Source organism: Callithrix jacchus, chromosome 14, assembly GCF_049354715.1.
Source record: "Callithrix jacchus isolate 240 chromosome 14, calJac240_pri, whole genome shotgun sequence".
Classification (NCBI taxonomy): domain Eukaryota; kingdom Metazoa; phylum Chordata; class Mammalia; order Primates; family Cebidae; genus Callithrix; species Callithrix jacchus.
Window position 1 is genome coordinate 80,934,401 of NC_133515.1, and position 19,953 is coordinate 80,954,353.

General features: G+C 37.8%; 1 long non-coding RNA gene across 7 annotated transcripts in view; it reads right to left on the minus strand.

The window, feature by feature from the left end:
* Nucleotides 1-19,953, minus strand: part of LOC144579174 (uncharacterized) — a 331,105-nt gene that overhangs the window by 8,301 nt on the left and 302,851 nt on the right. For all 7 annotated transcript variants that reach the window (XR_013526129.1, XR_013526126.1, XR_013526124.1 and 4 more), the window contains one exon: nucleotides 991-1,166. This is a non-coding gene — a long non-coding RNA (uncharacterized LOC144579174). The remainder of the gene's footprint in view (nucleotides 1-990; nucleotides 1,167-19,953) is intronic.

The window sequence follows — 19,953 nt, forward strand, 5'->3', positions numbered from 1 at the left end:
GGAAATTTAATTGTTTTATTTTAAGAAATTGCCACAGCCACTCCAACCCTCAGCAACCATTTTCTCTGACTAGATCAGCAGCCATCAAAGTTTACACTTTGCTCAAGGTTCAAATGATTGTTAGCACTTTTTAGTAATATACTATTTTTTTACTGAATTGAGGTATATAGATTTTTTAGACATAAATCAATTGTACCCTAATAAGCTACAATGTACACATAACTTTTATATGCACTGAGAAACCAAAACAATTGCGTGACTTGCATTATTGAGATATTCACTTTATTGTGGTGGTCAGGAACTGAACCCATCGTGTCTCTGAGGTATGCCAGTAATTGGTTATAAGCAGGAGAGGTCATGAATGGTGGAGATAAATGGAGCCTGAGCTGAGTCGACTGGCTAAGATTAGACTTTATTCTCCAGGCAAAGGGATATAATTTTGTTTCTGAGAAAAATATTGATATGATTGGATTTGTGCTTTAGGAAGATTAATCTAGCTGAGAAAGGTAAAACAAATTAGAGACATGAAGAGTTGAAGGTAACAATTTGGGGAAAAGGGTCTGAATTATACTAGCGGCAGAAGGATAGAGGTGCAGGGGCAGATTTGAGACAAAACTGAGGTAGCATCATCAAGTTAGTGATCTGAAGTTTGCTAATGAAATTCACCTATCTGGATTTACAGAACTAACAAACATCTTTGGAAAAAATAAAAAACAAACACGTACCACCATCTATTTGAAAACAAATGCTTGAAGTGCCTCTTGGATTGTCTCCTCCGCATTTGGACATTTTCCCCAGAAGCTATGTAAACAGCTTAGACCCAGTCCTGAGTTCCTCCACTAAGTTCATGAAGTAGTTTTTCATCATGACAGTAAACCCACAGCACACACTCAAGAGGCATATGATGGATTAAGGACATCTTTGAACTGCCAGTGGGAATGGAAAACAGAAGAAGACTAAAGACTGCAGCACACCAGAAGAAAACCTTACCTTTTGGTTGTTTTTTATCAAGCATGAAGTTTATCTTCTGCCCCAGGATTGTAATGTTTTCCACATGGGCACAGTGGTTTATGACCACAAAGTAGGTACCCTCCAGAGGTTTCCTAAGGCATTCATCATGCCCAGTGTCCAGTTGTCACATGCATCTCATCTAGATACCACAAACACTTAAAAAAGAAGAAAATGAGTAGGCAATTTTAAAATCTAAAAACAATCCATTTTTCCACTTGTTCAGCAAATATTTATTACATACCTACTCTGCTCTAAATCTAGCCTACAGTCAGTTTTTGTAAATAAAGTTTTATTGAAACACATCCATGCCCATTTGTTTAGCTTCTTTTAAGCTTCAATTACAAAGAGGGAAGGGAGGGAGATCAACTATTCTCCAGGGTTGGAAATTTCACTCAAACTCAAGAAACAGAGAGTAGATATTTGAGACTTTGGGAGTAATGCGGTCTCTGTCGCAACTACTCTATTTTGCACTGTGAAGCAAAAGCAGGTATAAACAATATGTAAATTGTCTTTAGAGTGCTATTTACAAAACAGGAGGTCAACCTGTTGCCATAATTTCTGACCTCTGTTCTACATCATAGAATGTCCCTGGGCTATGTCTCTAGAAAATACAATAATAATTTCTTCAAGAACTAACCAATATTTTTATTTCTCATCACTAGAGTAGACATAGAGGATTGACAAAACATGTTTTATTTGCGTTTGATTTCTTCATTTGGTGATTTATCTACCTTAGATCATATAATTTCAGCAAATCATAGTTCAATCTCAAGTTCATTTTATCCTATCTTATTCTTATTTGAATATTTCTTTAATATGCCTGTTGTAAAAGAGAACAACATTTTATACATTTTTTTGAATTCGTTTCACTAGAGGACTTTCATGGTGTTTTGTTTTTATTTCAGCATATACTTGGGTAACTTGGGTTCTTGGATGAAGTTTGGATATAGATTCTGATGCATGATGATCAATTGTTAATGCTTAGAAAAGAAAATATACCAACATGTAGAAGGCGCACTCTGAATTTACCCAATGCTACATCTATGTGATATCGATTTTATGTAGAACAATATGTCTGTGAGACAGAGACAGAAACCACACCAGTAATTTGATCAAGAAAACTTTAATAGAAGAAATTACTAATTAGTACAAAAGGAAGTCGCATTTTAGTAGTTAAAAAGGAAAAGACCAGAAAAGTGTCTCTAACAGCTCTCTGATGCTGTCACATACAATCAGTTGCCAAGACCCACATGTATTTGGTCTATTATGAGTATTTTCTAATTGAGCTCTACACTTTTGGTCTCTTTGTGAGGCAATATTAACTTTTCTTAACTAGTCAAAACTTTCCTCAAAATCCTTTAAAATAATACTTCAATCTAGTATCTTCTTTTAGTATCTTTCAAACCAAATACTTTCTTAGTATTTAAAAACTCCTTGGTCTTTTACTTTAAAACCTCCATAAAACCCTAATTTCTTTTTCCTGATTACTTTTGTACTTTCTTGCATATGTAATTTTAGCTGAGTCCTTCCTTTCTTCTAGAATGCCCTCGAGCCCACCTGTACCTGGTAAAATTCTCTCATTTCCTGAGAACTGGTCTCAAACACTATTTTTCCCATGAAGACTTTTCTGTTGCTCCATTAAATAAATACACTCATTTCCTACCCTGATCTCCTCCAACACCATTTTATATTTCCTGAATGTTAATTACCACACCCACAAATGTTAATTTTTCTACAATCATGAGAAAACACCAGCAGATAAGCAACTTGTAGACTAGGACTATATTTTAGAGAGTCAGTATATAACAAGAGATGATGTATTAAATCTGATTGTTGGGTTTGAGGCCCGGCTGCTATACTTGCAAGGCCTTAACCCATTTATGCCCGCAGTTGCAATTTTTTGAATTTTTGCAATCAGATCTTGCTGATGACTTTGAGCAGTAGGTTATAAATAATTCCCATGTGCTTAGTGTTCCTATAATGGAACACTAGGCATAAAGGGGTCTCAATGTCTGATTTAGTGAAATACAGATAATATGATAAGCTTTACACACAGAGTGACTAACACAGTGTTAAGTTCAGGGTAGGTGCAAAATAAATCAGTTCTTTTTCATCGTTAGATCCCTCCTGGCCCCTAACACAAAGAATGTTCAATTTCTTAAATACATTTTTATGAAGATGTAGGCCAATATGAAGTTTGCCATTTTAGAAACTCAGCATTATCAGCTGAGCAATCCTATCTAAATCCCTAGTGTAGCAAAATCTTCGAAGAACTTAAAATTTCCAGATCTCACTTTCTCCCATATGGGAAACAAAATATAAATGAACCTATTGTTCCCAATTTTAAATGTGTGGTGGACAGGAGAGAGAAAAAGAGGGCCACATTGCTCACTCTGCTACTTCACATTTTTTGCAAATTCCAAAATCCGGCCACTATTTTGATTTTTGTATTAATTTTTTCTTGGTCTATTCAGCTTCCAAATTTTAGACAAAAACAATAGTTCTTTTATTGCTTCATATTAACCTTTCTAATTTTTTAACTTTTATTTGTCCCCTCATTTTATATTATTTCCAAGTTGAATGCAACTACAACTCTCAAACATATATGTATTTAAGACAAGGTTTTGCTCTGCCACCTAGGCTAGAGTGCAGCACAACCACAGCTCACTGTAATCTTGATCTCCTGGGCTGAAGCAATTCTCTCGCCTCATCAAAAGGAAATTTTACTTATAGTTTCATTTAAAAAATCAAAAGTTACTTAACTCAGTTGACTTTAAGAAATAAATAAGATCCCAAAAATTGTATATAAATTGAATTTCTTTTCAATATAAATGAATGAATATTGGGTTAAATGGTCTATAGTAATATGATTCTTGAGGAATAAATTTCATATTTATAAATAATTATTTAAGCAAAAATGAATAATTTAGGTTTTCATGCATCAGATTTGTTTCATGTGGGCTAAATCTATAATCTCATTCCTTATTCCTATTTGAAACTCATTTCTATGATGACAGAATATATATTGTTTTCTGAGAAAAGAAAAACTATGCTTAATGAAACAAATAAAGGGAGTAAGTCATGAGCTACATTTTAATAGTTTTAGCCTTCAGTTTAAAAGATACTGCCAAATCAAGTGCCCCATATCTTATATTCATTTAGAAAATCTGTAAACACAGAAAAGAAATGTAACTCTATAAAAACCCCAGGCACAAGCTGCTAACCAGTTGAATATAATTTTATAGATTTTTAAATACTTGAATATAGAAAGGCTTTTGATTGTCATGTATCTTGCAAGATTTGTATAAATAAGGGATGGCTGGTTGCATCATGATGTACACATGTATTGTTCAATCTGCTACTTCACATTTTTTGCTATGATGATGAAAAATTCACAATGACATTTCCCTTGACATAAACGTAGATCTATAAAATAGAGGTTTCATCTTCAGAATCACAGAATGTTTGAACTCTCAAGACCCCAGAGATGACTTAGTTTAGCCTTTTTCTTTTATATTGCAAGTTGTTGAAACTCAGAAAGATAATGGCATGCCCAAGATCATCCAGGTTACTGGTGGCCACACCATGAAAATTTAGGACCCTGTTTCTTCCTGTATTGCACAGTTTCAAACAGAAAATGGAAATTACGGTGTTTCAAATCCAAAATTTAAGCCATTTTCTCCCATGCTGTTTAGTCAAGCTACTTTGAGGTCATTTTTGTTTGTTAAGTAAAACATCTTATTTTCTACAAAAAATAAAAATCTAAAGTATTGACTCTGGGAAAGTTTTTAAAGCAAATTAAAACAAATGATGAAAAACAAAGTTAATATTAGAAATAATTAAACATACCATTTATTCCTGGGAAGTAAACTTCCTAGAGCTCTCATAAGTACTTTTGATTATGACAGTTGAAGAGGCACTAATTGCCAATATTCTCCAGTCACCTGCCAACACCTAAAACTGAAGGATAAATATCCAAGGCTAAAATCTGTCAATTATGTTTTCTTATATCCCAACAACTTTAGTTACAACCCATCTGAGTTCTACACAAAGGAGGCAGAGCAAGATGGCTAAATAGAAGTCTCCACTGACTGCCTTCCCTGCAGGAATGCCAAATGAACAACTACCCACACATAAAAGCACCTTCCTAAGAGGCAAAAACCAGGTGAATGATCACAGTACCTGGTTTTAGTTTCATGTCAAGGAAAGAGGTACTAAAAAGGTAGGAAAGACAGTCTTGAATTGTTGATGCCACCCTTCTGTCATCCCCCACCTTCTGCTGCCATGCAGCAGTGGCTGCATGGTGCTGAGACAGAATCTGGGTCCTTGGAGCAGGAAGACTGACATGACTGTGAGACTTTGCACTGGAATTCAGTGTTGCCCTGTCACAGTGGAAAGCAATACAGGGCAGAACTCAGCCAGCACACACACAGAAAGCATTTAGACAGGCCCTATTCAGAGAGAAATTGCACATCCCAGTGGTTGAAATCTTAGTTCCAGCAAGCCTTGCCACTGTGGACCAAAGTGCTCTGGGGTACTAAATAAACTTGAAAATCAGTCTAGGCCACAAGGACTGAAATTCCTGAGCAAGTCTTGGTGTTATGATTGGCTCAGAGCCAGTGGACTTGGGGAGCACATGACCTAGGAAGATACCAGCTAGGGTGGCCAAGGGAGTGCTAAGGCCAACACTCCCCCAACCTCAAGCAGGAAAGCTCACAGCTCTAGAAGAGAGTCCTTCCCTCTGCATAAACAGAGGAGTGGAAGTCCTCATTAAACAGATTCCTTCTCTCAGCTTTTTTTTTTAATAAAACATTTCTTCTTTATTTTTATTTATTTTTTTATTGCATTTTAGGTTTTGTGGTACATGTGCAGAACATGCAAGATAGCTGCATAGGCACACACATGGCAGTGTGTTTTGCTGCCTTCCTCCCCTTCACCCACATTTGGCATTTCTCCCCAGGCTATCCCTCCCCAGCTCCCTGCCCCGCCACTGTCCCTCCCCTATTCCCCCCAATAGACCCCAGTGTTTAGTACTCCCTTCCCTGTGTCCATGTGTTCTCATTTTTCCTCACCCGCCTATGAGTGAGAATATGCGGTATTTCATTTTCTGTTCTTGTGTCAGTTTTCTGAGAATGATGTTCTCCAGATTCATCCATGTCCCTACAAAGCACACGAATTCATCATTTTTGATTGCTGCATAATATTCCATGGTGTATATGTGCCACATTTTCCCAGTCTAGTCTATCATCAATGGGCATTTGGGTTGCTTCCAGGTCTTTGCTATTGTAAACAGTGCTGCAATGAACATTCCTGTGCATGTGTCCTTATATTAGAGCAATTTATAATCCTTTGGATATATACCCAGTAATGGGATTGCTGGGGCAAATGGAATTTCTATTTCTAAGGCCTTGAGGAATCACCACACTGTCTTCCACAATGGTTGAACTAATTTACACTCCCACCAACAGTGTAAAAGTGTTCCTATTTCTCCACATCCTCTCCAGCATCTGCTGTCTCCAGATTTTTTAATGATCGCCACTCTAACTGGCATGAGATGGTATCTCAATGTGGTTTTGATTTGCATCTCTCTAATGACCAGTGATGATGAGCATTTTTTCATATGTTTGCTGGCCTCATGTATGTCTTCTTTTGTAAAGTGTCTGTTCATATCCTTTTCCCATTTTTGAATGGGCTTGCTTGTTTTTTTTCCTGTAAATCTGTTTGAGTTATTTGTAGATTCTGGATATCAGCCCTTTGTCAGATGGGTAAACTGCAAAAATCTTTTGCCATTCTGTTGGTTGCCGATTCAATCTAGCAACTGTTTCTTTTGCCATGCAGAAGCTGTGGAGTTTGATTAGGTCCCATTTGTCTATTTTGGCTTTTGTTGCCAATGCTTTTGGTGTTTTAGTCATGAAGTCCTTGCCTACTCCTATGTCCTGAATGGTTTTGCCTAGATTTTCTTCTACGGTTTTTATGGTGCCAGGTCTTATGTTTAAGTCTTTAATCCATCTGGAGTTAATTTTAGTGTAAGGTATCAGGAAGGGGTCCAGTTTCTGCTTTCTGCACATGGCTAGCCAGTTTTCCTAACACCATTTATTAAACAGGGAATCCTTTCCCCATTGCTTGTTTTTGTCCTTCTCCCAGCTTACAGAGGACTTTGTCTTGAAATTTGGATATCAGCTCATTCCCAGTAGGATAGGGCACCAAGCAGATTTCCAAGGCTCCCATTCCAGATCCTTGTTTCCAGATGAAATTTCTAGATACTACCTGGGCCAGAAGGGAACCCACTGCCTTGAAGAGAAGGACCACATTCTGGCAGGATTTATCACTTGCTAAATAAAGAGCCCTTGGGCCCAGAATTATCAGCCATAGTGCCCACACAATACTTGCTGAGGAACTTGGGTGAGATTCACAGACAATCTTGCATCAGCAGTGACCCCACCATTCTGAGCCGTGTTGGCTAAGATCAGGGACTTTTTCTGCTTGAGAAAAAGGGAAGAAAAGAGAAAGAGGGAAGAGTAAGGGGACTCTGTCTTACAGCTTAGGTACCAGCTCAGCCATAGTAAAGAAGAGCATCAAGCAGGCTCTTGGGTTCCCAGTTCCAGACCTTGGCTCTTGGATGGCATTTCTTCACATACTCTAGGCTGAAGGGGAGCCCACTACCCTGAAGAGTGAGTCCCAGGCCTTGCAGCATTTACCACAAGCTAACTGAAGAGGTCTTTGGCCATAAATAAATATCAGTGGTAGCCAGGAAGTAGTTACATCAGGGCTGGGATAACTGTGGGCACAGGGAAAGATTTATCTGCTTGAGGAAAGAAGAGGGAAGAGTGGAAAGGACTTTGTCTTGTGCCTGGGATGCCAAAGCAGCTGCAGTAGAATAGAGTACCAGGTAGATTCCCAAGGTTTCTGACTCCAGGCCCTCCCTATGGCTGGCACCTTTAGACACCTCAGGACTGTGGAGATCTTACCACCCTAAAGGAAGGACATAAGCCTCAATGGCTTTACAACCTGATTAAAGAGCCCAAGGGCCTTGAGCAAACATAAGCAGTAGCTAGGCAGTGGTTACCATAGGCCATGGGTAAGACCACAGTGCTATGCTGGCTTCAGGTCTGATCTAGCACAGTCCTGAGGGTGGTAGTCACAGGGGTGCTTGTGTCACCCCTCCCCAAGCTCCAGGCAGCTCAGCACAGACAGAGACTCTGGCTGACTGGGGAAAAGTAAGGGAAGAGAACAAGAGTCTCTGACTGGTAATCCAGGGAATTCTTCTGAATCTTTCTCAAGACCACCAAGGTGGTACTTCCATGATTCTGCAAAAGTCACAGCATTACTGAGCTTGGGGTGCCTCCTAATACAGATATGACTATAGTGACCAAAGACAGATCACAACAACTAAGTCTCTTCTAAAAGCTGGAAATCCCACCCAAGAAGGATGCATACAAACAAACCCAACTGTGAAGACTATAATAAGTACCTAACTCTTCAGTGCCCAGAAACCAACAAACATCCACAAGCTACAAGAGAATACAGGAAAACATGGCGTTACCATGCAAACTAAGTAAGTCACCTGGAACCAATCCTGCAGAAATTGACAAGTGACCTTTCAGACAAATAATTCGAAATAGCTGTTTTGAGGAAGCACAACAAAATCCAAGATAGCACAAAGAAGAAATTCAGATAAATTTAAAAAGTAGATTGAAGTAGTTAAAAACAATCAAGCAGAAATTCTGGAGTTGAAAAATGCAAGTGACACACTGAAAAATGCTTTGGGGTCTCTTAATAGCAGAACTGATTAAACAGAAGAAAGAATTAGTGAGCTTGAAGAGGCGTATTTAAAAACACACAGTCCGAGGGGACAAAAGAAAAAAGAATTAAAAAGAATTAAAGCATACCTACAAGATCTAGAAAATAGCCTCAAGTAGGCAAATCTAAGGAAGCCCTAAAGAGGAAGTAGAGAGAGAGGTCTGTGTAAAAAGTTTATTCAAAGAATAACAACAGAGAGCCTCTCAAACCTAGAGAAAGATATAAATATTCAAGTACAGGGTTATAGAACAGCAAGCAGATTTTACCCAAATAAGTCTACTTCAATCTATTTAATAATCAAACTCTCAAAAGAGAGACACAGATACCAATACAATAATAGATGGATACTTCAACACCTCACTTTCATCATTGGACAGATCTTCCAGTCAGAAAACAAGGAAACATTGAACTTTGCACTATAGACTAAATGTACATAATAGATATTTATAGAACATTTCATCCAATAACTGAAAAATGCATTCTACTACTCAGCAATGGATTATTCTCAAGGATAGACTGTATGTTAGTTCACAAAATAAGTCTTAAAATATTCAAAAACTTGAAATAATGTCAAGCATTTTTTCTGACCATAATGGAATAAAACTAAAATTCAATAATAAGAAATTTAGAAACTATATCAACACATGAAAATTAAACAATACACTCCTGTATTACCTGTGGATCAATGAAGAAATTAAGAAGGAAATTGAAGAATTCCTTGAAACAAATAGAAACACAACATACCCAGCCTGTAGGATACAGTGAAAGTAACACAAAGAGGAAAGTTTATAGCGATAAGTGCCTACATCAAAAAAGTTTAAAAAAAAACTTCAAATAAACAACACAGTGATGCATGTTAAGGAACTAGAAAAGCAAGAGCAAACCAAACCCAAAATTAGTAGAGGAAAAAAAATAGTAAAGATCAGAGCAGAAATAAATGAAATTGAAACAAGGCAAACAATACAAAAGATAAATGAAAATAAAAGATGATTTTTTGAAAAGATTAAAACTGACAAACGTTTAGCCAGACTAAGGAAAAGAAGGGAGTTCTATACAAGACATTGAGACTCTACCCATTCTTCACAACTTGAACTCAGTCATGAAGCCTGAGCATCACTTTTTTAATGCTTCCCTCTTTATTTATACCTATTTCATCTCTGGAATCATTAACTTCTTGTATTTTATTGCCTTAGTATAATATATACACATGAATATACATAATTTATTCTTTATTCATCTTCCATGAAAATTGTATAACTATCTTTTCTTGCTCTGTCCACCAGGGACAATTTCCCTTTACCATCAGTCTATTATTCAATTTGTGCCCATTAATTGCCTGTTCAACACAGGATTAAAGGCTAACAGAGAATAGGAGGATGGACCAAATATTTAAAAAATATGTGGAATCTGTATTTAGCTAAGGGAAAAATTGATATTGAATGAATCCTCCTGTAAACAGAAATAATATTAAACTCTTACTATATCCTTTATATTATTGTAACTATTCTATGGTGGCAGTTCTCAACCAGAGGCAATTCTGCCCCCTGTAGTACATTTGGCAATGTATAAAGACATTTTTGATTGTCACAACTTGGGGAGGTGGCAGCTGCTCCTGGTGTCTAGTAGGCAGATGCCATGGGTCCTAGGAAAGCCCACTAAAACAAAGAATTAGCTAGCTGAAAATGTCAATCATGTCAAAATTGAAAAATCCTCTGCAAAGGCATTATTATAAACATTCCACATACATTAGATAATTTACTAGGTTACTCTCATTTAACTGGGAAGTTATAGGAGTCACAGAAAAGTTAAGTAACTTAAAAAGAGGTCAAGAAACAGCTAGCAAGAGACAGAGATGAGATTTAAAATTGAGACGTCTGGGTCCTAACAGCTCTGTGTCTCTGACTGCTGAAATTATATTCATTTTTTTAAGGCCAAAATTACTAAAATTTTTCTAGTGCAGTTGACCCTTCAACAATGTGGGGGTTAAGAACTCTGGCCCTCTGTGCAGTTGAAACTTTATGTATAACTTTTGACTCCCCCAAAACTTAAAAACAAATAGACTCCTCAACAGTAGTTGAAGCCTTACCAATAATATAAACAGTCTATTAACACATATGTTACATGATATATGTATTATATGCTGTATTATTTACAATAAGCTAGAGAAAAGAAAATATTAACAAAATCACATGGAAGATAAAAGTCTTCATGTTGGGTAGGCTAAGTAGGAGGATTGGGGGAGTTAATCTTGCTCTCTGAGGGGTGGCAGAGGTGAAAGAAAATTGGCATACAAATGGACTCATGCAGTTCAAATTCATGCTGTTCAAAGATCAGCTATACTTTGTAGGACCCTCTCATATAATTACTATAGCAGCTCCATGCTCTAAGTAAGATTCACATTATTTTCATATTTCATTAGCTGTCACCATGACATGAAGATTTTTTTTACTCCCTTACCACCTACCCAGTTAAAAATAATTGTTATGGCCTTCAAACTCCCAGAGCTATTATATCTTACCAAGAGCATGACACCAGGATTTCCCAATGTACTTCCTAAGGGACACTAGCTCTGCCAAGGATTAAAAGGTATTGTGTGGGCTGAGACAGGAGAATCACTTGAACCAGGGAGTCAAAGGTTGCAATGAGCCAAGATCATGCCACTGCTCTCTAGCCTGGTGACAGAGTGAGACTCCATCTCAAAAAGAAAAGGGACTGTGTGATAAGAATAATTCTGTAGTCAAATAATACATGAAAACATAAGATAAACAAAATCAGACTTTCCATTTAAACTTCCCAGAGACTGATATGCACTATGAATATCAGAGAGGGAGATAAACTTTATTTTGCACACCTCAAATTAATTTGAGCAAAAAAGCTCTTCTTTAACTATCAGTTTGAGAAATACTAGTATCATATAACCAAAAATAACAAAAGAATAATAATCATGTTGTTAGGTTATAATGATCTTTTCTTTTTTGACCTTTTAAGTGACCCACTCAATACCCTTCTTTCAAGCAAAAGGGATAATATTTATAAAGCATTATAATATAATAAACACTATGCAAAGATACTGCAGAAAATATACACAAACAAATTATTATTTTAATGTCTCTTCTTATGGGGCTTCAAAAGAAATGGCCAGGCATGGTGACTCACGCCTATAATCCCAGCACTTTGGGAGGCTGAGGCAGGCAGATCACAAGTTCAGGAGATGGAGACACCTGGAATGTTCTTTGACAAACTAGAAAACCCTGGCAGGTCAGCATACTCTGAAAAGCATCAATACTAGGAAGCACTAGTCTGGCAGAAGGATATTGAGCTTTCGGGTCAGAGAAATTAGGATTTGTGTTAGCTTTGCTACGATTTGGGGGTAAGTTAACATTTCCAGGCCCCAGTTTTCTCATCTGTTAAACAGACATAATATGCACCTTGCATGTACTTGAGAAAAAGAGATGAAACATTATATGTACATTGCTTTATACGTAGCCTACAGCTTTTTTTGAGTTGTGACTCACAAATGTTATTTCCATTTTATTCCCTTGAAACCAGATCCAAAGCTTCACTACTTAAAGGGTGGTCCATGGACCAGCATCATCTGCATCTACCAGGTTTTTGTACAAATACAGAACTTTCACCCCAACCCCAAACCTATTGAATCAAAATCTGCATTTTTTTCAAGGCCTTGATGGTATCTGTAAATCTATTTTTATGCATATTAAAGTCTGAGAAACTCTGCTATAGAAGCCCATGTTTATTAACTGATAGTTGTTGCCATGGGATGGAATTGGAGGTGATAGGGAGGTCTATTAATAAGACTCCAGAACATCCTGGGGAAGATTCAAAGGGCCTAGTGGGAAAATTGTGGAAAGTCTCTTTATGGAGGCTGGTCGCGGTGGCTCACGCCTGTAATTCCAGCACTTTGGGGGGCCGAGGTGGGTGAATCACGAGGTCAAGAGATCAAGACCATCCTGGTCAACATGGTGAAACCCCGTCTCTACTAAAAATACAAAAAATTAGCTGGGCATGGTGGCACATGCCTGTAATCCCAGCTACTCAGGAGGCTCAGGCAGGAGAATTGCCTGAACCCAGGAGGCAGAGGTTTTGGTGAGCCGAGATCGCGCCTTTGCACTCCAGCCTGGGTAACAAGAGCAAAACTCTGTATGAAAAAAAGAAAAGAAAGAAAGAAAAAAGAAAGTCTCTTTATCAGGTAAAAGCATAATCTCCTTCCAGTTTTTGCTCTCTCCCATTAATAAATATATTTAGAGATGGTAGAGCATGCTGAGGCATCTTGGGACAGATGTTGAATAGATGCAGCTCCCACACTTCGCTGCCATGTAGATGATGGAGATCACTCCATGTTAGGTGAGTGACCAGCCTAATATTGTCTCTCAAGAAGAACTTTCCGTTGGTACCTTTATAATGAATTTTTAGACCTGCAAGTAGACCATGAGTGTAACACTTCATGCCTGAGTCCAACATACAGATACAGAAGCCCTGGTTTCCTCTGTCTCCTGATGGTATTTAGAAAATGCATCATTCAGCCTCTGTGTTACGGCCAGACTTTATCTCTAAAGCTGCTCCTTCAATTTCTGGGTCTTGTATTGATATATTCCTACTAGCTCAAGCATGTTGAAGACCATTAGAAATATCCCATGTAGTTCAGTCAAGAAATAACATTAGATAAAATAACCATAAACTGTGTAAAAGAGGATATCCCACAACTCACTTTGTAAGAAATTCCTCAAGTTTTAGTACTTAAGCCTGTTTATTCCATTTTTTAAATAAACTAGAGAAACAATTGATAGGTATCTTATGATATACTTAATTTATACCAACAGATTTTCTTTTTTTTCTTTTTTTTTTTTTAATTTTTTATTGGATTTTAGGTTTTGGGGTACATGAGCAGAGCATGCAAGACAGTTGCTTAGGAACACACATGGCAGTGTGCTTTTCTTTCCTTCTCCCCTTCACCCACATTTGGCATTTCTCCCCAGGCTATCCCTCCCCACCTCCCCCTCCCACTGACCCTCCCCTTTTCCCCCCAATAGACCCCAGTGTTTAGTACTCCCCTTTCTGTGTCCATGTGTTCTCATTTTTCATCACCCACCTATGAGTGAGAATATGCGGTGTTTCATTTTCTGTTCTTGTGTCAGTTTGCTGAGGATGACGTTCTCCAGATTCATCCATGTCCCTACAAACGACACAAACTCATCATTTCTGATTGCTGCATAATATTCCATGGTGTATATGTGCCACATTTTTCCAATCCAGTCTATTATCAATGGGCATTTGGGTTGATTCCAGGTCTTTGCTATTGTAAACAGTGCTGCAATGAACATTTGTGTACATGTGTCCTTATAGTAGAACGATTTATAGTCTTTTGGATATATACCCAGTAATGGGATTGCTGGGTCAAATGGAATTTCTATTTCTAAGGCCTTGAGGAATCGCCACACTGTCTTCCACAATGGTTGAACTAATTTACACTCCCACCAACAGTGTAAAAGTGTTCCTTTTTCTCCACATCCTCTCCAGCATCTGTTGTCTCCAGATTTTTTAATGATCGTCATTCTAACTGGCGTGAGATGGTATCTCAATGTGGTTTTGATTTGCATCTCTCTGATGACCAGTGACAATGAGCATTTTTTCATATGATTGTTGGCCTCATATATGTCTTCTTTCATAAAGTGTCTGTTCATATCCTTTTCCCACTTTTGAATGGGCTTGTTTGTTTTTTTCCTGTAAATCCGTTTGAGTTCTTTGTAAATTCTGGATATCAGCCCTTTGTCAGATGGGTAGACTGCGAAAATTTTTTCCCATTCTGTTGGTTGCCGATCCACTCTAGTAACTGTTTCTTTTGCCGTGCAGAAGCTGTGGAGATTGATTGATTAGGTCCCATATGTCTATTTTGGCTTTTGTTGCCAATGCTTTTGGTGTTTTGTTCATGAAGTCCTTGCCTACTCCTATGTCCTGGATAGTTTTGCCTAGATTTCCTTCTAGGGTTTTTATGGTGCCAGGTCTTATGTTTAAGTCTTTAATCCATCTGGAGTTAATTTTAGTGTAAGGTGTCAGGAAGGGGTCCAGTTTCTGCTTTCTGCACATGGCTAGCCAGTTTTCCCAACACCATTTGTTAAACAGGGAATCCTTGCCCCCTTGCTTGTTTTTGTCAGGTTTATCAAAGATTGTATAGTTGTAGATATGTTGTGTTGCCTCCGGTGCCTCTGTTGTGTTCCATTGGTCTATATCTCTGTTTTGGTACCAGTACCATGCTGTTTTGATTACTGTAGCCTTGTAGTATAGTTTGAAATCCAGTAGTGTGATGCCCCCCGCTGTGTTCTTTTTGCTTAGAATTGATTTGGCTATGCGGGCTCTCTTTTGGTTCCATATGAAGTTCATGGTGGTTTTTTCCAGTTCTATGAAGAAAGTCAATGGTAGCTTGATGGGGATAGCGTTGATTCTGTAAATTACTTTGGGCAGTATAACCATTTTCACGATGTTAATTCTTCCTAACCATGAACATGGAACGTTTCTCCATCTGTTTGTGTCCTCTCTGATTTCGTTGAGCAGTGGTTTGTAGTTCTCCTTGAAGAGGTCCCTTACGTTCCTTGTGAGTTGTATTCCAAGGTATTTTATTCTTTTTGTAGCAATTGCAAATGGCAGTTCGTTCTTGATTTGGCTTTCTTTAAGTCTGTTATTGGTGTAGACGAATGCTTGTGATTTTTGCACATTGATTTTATATCCTGAGACTTTGCTGAAGTTGCTTATCGGTTTCAGGAGTTTTTGGGCTGAGGTGATGGGGTCTTCTAGGTATACTATCATGTCGTCTGCAAATAGAGACAATTTGGCTTCCACCTTTCCTATTTGAATACCCTTTATTTCTTTTTCTTGCCTGATTGCTATGGCTAGAACTTCCAGAACTATATTGAATAGGAGTGGTGAAAGAGGGCATCCTTGTCTAGTGCCAGATTTCAAAGGGAATGCTTCCAGTTTTTGCCCATTCAGTATGATATTGGCTGTTGGTTTGTCATAAATAGCTTTTATTACTTTGAGATACGTTCCATCGATACCGAGTTTATTGAGGGTTTTTAGCATAAAGGGCTGTTGAATTTTGTCAAATGCCTTCTCTGTGTCAATTGCGATAATCATGTGGTTTTTGTTTTTGGTTCTGTTTATGTGGTGAATTACGTTTATAGACTTGCGTATGTTGAACCAGCCTTGCATCCCCGGGATGAATCCTACTTGATCATGGTGAATAAGTTTTTTGATTTGCTGTTGCATTCGGCTTGCCAATATTTTATTGAAGATTTTTGCATCTATGTTCATCATGGATATTGGCCTGAAGTTCTCTTTTCTTGTTGGGTCTCTGCCGGGTTTTGGTATCAGAATGATGTTGGTCTCGTAAAATGATTTGGGAAGTATTCCCTCTTTTTGGATTGTTTGAAATAGTTTTAGAAGGAATGGTACCAGCTCCTCTTTGTGTGTCTGGAACAGATTTTCATTTAATGTTTAGAGTCTATGAATTCATTACTAGAAAGATTTGTGAAATGTCAGTGCCATCCTTTCTCCAACTATCCTTTAACCCAACCCCAAACAGGATAGTATCTTAAGGACAGCCTAAGGTGACACGAAAAAAATCAGGAAATGGATTGTTATCTTTTAAGCTAGACAGAGCTTTATAACTGCAAAACTACTTTAGATGAATTCCTTTCTTTAAATCACTTAACTCAGGAACTCAATAAATGTCTATTAGAGGACTGAATAAACCAGCATTTGGTGACAGTGTTCCACCAGCATGTCCAGAAAAGCCTCTACTGTTAGAACCTTGTTTGACTAACCACCCATCTAGTAGACCTTTTCAGATCTCATCCGTAATTGCAAATGTTATCTCTTGGATAAAAGAAAAAGTGTGTTAGTTGTTATGTTGACAAGCATATCCATAGAGATGTTTCGCTGCCAAGAAAAGAGGCTGAATGTGAGGAAATTTCATTATGCACACATTTCCATTAAAAAAAATTAAATGATCGGAAACATCTCTCTGAAGCACAGTCTTTAGCATCAACCTGGAATTGATTCAGTTGTTGTTGTTTTAATGGAATTGCTTTTTTTTTTCTCCAATAAAGCCTCAGTGATATTTGTTAGCAGAAATTTTAGTTAATGGCATGCAGCCAAAGTATTTGTCAATGGGATTTTACTTCTTAGATGTGTCTGGTAGCTTTGAAAAAGGTTTTTATTTTTTATTTTTATTTAGAAGTCACCAGAGAATGTCTGGAATCATAAGTACTAGATAGTCTCTATTCCAAAACTTATTTTACATTAAACTTGAAATTTCCAGGATTCCTTTGGGTACTATAATATGCAAATGTATGAGTATGACACTGCACAAATACACAGTTGAAGATTTCATGACTGAAAGAAAACACCAGTTTAAATGAAAGAAAGATTGTTATTTTTCCTAGGAAAAGAATAAAGAATATCAGAAACATGTAAGTTTATTGAGTCTGACAATGATAATAAAATAGTATAATTTATTGAATTAAAATTCCAATCTTGGCCTGTTTCTTTTGTTAACTCACCACACTTCAACTGCTGCAGTGTAGAAGAGCATCCAGTTCTTTTTAGTGAGAGAGTGAATACATTTGGTCTGACAGAGAAGTCCAATTTTACTCACGGAAGAAGTCTATAGTCCACAGCAATGCATTGACACAAATGTGCTACTCTCTGGCTGCATAATCTTGGTTATTTAACCTTGCAAAGCATTACATTCCTAATTTTGAAAATGCAGAAAATGGTCAACATTGTCACAGAATTGCTGCACTTACAAGTAAAGCCCCTGCACAGCATATGTACCAAATAGACAATAAGTGTTCATTGCATTCCTTTGCCTTTCCTCTACGACCTCAAGTTATGAATAGATTATGCTTATATTGTACAGAGACTTTCTGAGCTTCACTGAATCTCTACCTTTTCTTTTTTTCTTTTTTCTTTTGAGATGGAGTCTCACTTTGTTGCCCAGACTAGAGCATAGTGGTGGGATCTCAGCTCACTGCAACCTCTGCCTCTCAGGTTCAAGCGATTCTCCTGCCTCAGCCTCCCGAGTAGCTGTAACTGCAGGTGAGTGCCACCATACCCAGCTAATTTGTTTTATTTTTCGTAGAGATGGGGTTTCATCATGTTGGCCAGGATGGTCTCGATCTCTTGACCTCGTGACTTCTCTGCCTCAGCCTCCCAAAGTGCTGGGATTACAGGTGTGAGCCATTGCACCCAGCCTCTACTTTTTCAGTGGCAATTACTATCAGCTTTACCAGCAGAAACATTCACAGGTTGGTTAGATCAGGTTTATGTCATGTATTGACTTGGTTTGTAGGCTCAGGACTCTGGCTACTTCTGTGAAAACAAACTTTGAATTTACAGATAAGAAAATATGAAAAACTGTGATACTTTAGGGAAATGTTCTAAAACAAAAATTAGATCCTTTTGCCAGTCTTGCTTTTATTACCAACTGGCTTCATCACTTTTTCTGTCACTTTATCTTTTGTGACTCAATTTTCTACCTAAACAATATGATTGAAACTGATAACTCACAGAGCGTAATAAAAATCCAATGAAATATGGAAATCTGGAACTCTTTACAACTATAAGGTAGTGAGAGTAGCAGGACCACAGAAATCTTCCTGCTACTCTGTGCAATTGTTTTTATCAGCAAACACGTAAAAAAAGAGAGAGAGAGAGAGAGAGAAGATTTTCCAGGCATATCATTTGTGACTCTGAGGTTTTTCTCATGAGAATGAAGATGTCAAAGGTGGGAAAGCAGATAAATTCTGAGCGAGACCAGTGAAGAAGTCAGAGGGCAGGAGTTAGACCTCAGTACAACAGGTACAAGAGAGTGTTTAAGAAAAAGGATGAAGGTCACTATACAAGTACACATTATATGACATAGCAGGTCATGCCATGAAATTATATAAACAGCTAGCATATTTGTGAATATACAGAAGGAGCTTAGAAAATAAGGAAATTCATTGAGGTTGAACTTTTTCCTGATTGAGATCAGGTATTTATTAGCTCATATAAACCAACCAGAATGCATCCCTTTTTCTGTGAAGTTGTATAATGACTTCTGCATAACCAAGACATGGCCAATTTTGGGAATTTGGTCTGGGAAGAAAGAAAGTGAGAGCAACTGAGTGAAGGTATGGAGACCATGAGCTATTCTGTTGTGATTATCCCCAGCAAACCAGCAGGAGCCAATCTCTGAACTTTCATCAGCTTAGAGAAAGGATTTTATCAAACCCCTTGTCCCAGAGTGAACTTTTGAAGGCTTTCAAATCACCACTAACATGTAAGCATTGCTGCTTGCTAGCAGTGGTCCACCGACCTTGTGCCTCAGATTTCTAATGGACTTCCATTGTCGACAGTGAACGTCATGGTTATTATTCAGCCACAATTTAGTTTTTTAAAGTGTGATTATTTGAGGGGTTAGGAATCAACATAATTTTCATGCTTCTTCTGCTTTAACATCTGTATAACTTTCCCTATCCACACGCATGCATCTCTCATATCATTGTAGATGCCTGAGAGAATGAACTATATCCAAAGAGAGAAGCAACCATCAAGGGAGTAGGGACTTTTATTAAATAATTTCTTTTTTGGGTATAGAAAATTTTGACCTCTATTCCAATGATCACCTTTCCTTTTCTTTTTGGTATTATTTATCAAACATGTATTTTCTGGGCACTGGTTCTCTTCCCAGCTTTACTGAGGCATAATTGACAAATAAAAATTATATGTATTTAAGCTATACAATGTGATCATTTGAAATACATGTATATTATAAATTGATTACCACAATCAATTTAATAAAGACATCCACCACCTCACATAGTTACCTGTTGTTTTGGGTGTGGTTAGAATACTTAAGCTCTACTGTCTTAGCAAATTTCAAGTATGCAATACGGTATAATTAACTATTGTCATGGTGCTGTGCATGACTTTTTTTTTGAGACAGAGTCTCACTCTTTCACCAGGCTGAAGTGCAGTGGCATGATCTTGGCTCCCTCCAACCTCCGCCTCCCATGTTCAAGCGATTCTCCTGCCTCAGCCTCCTAAGTAGCTGGGACCACAGGTGCATGCCACCTCGCCCAGCTA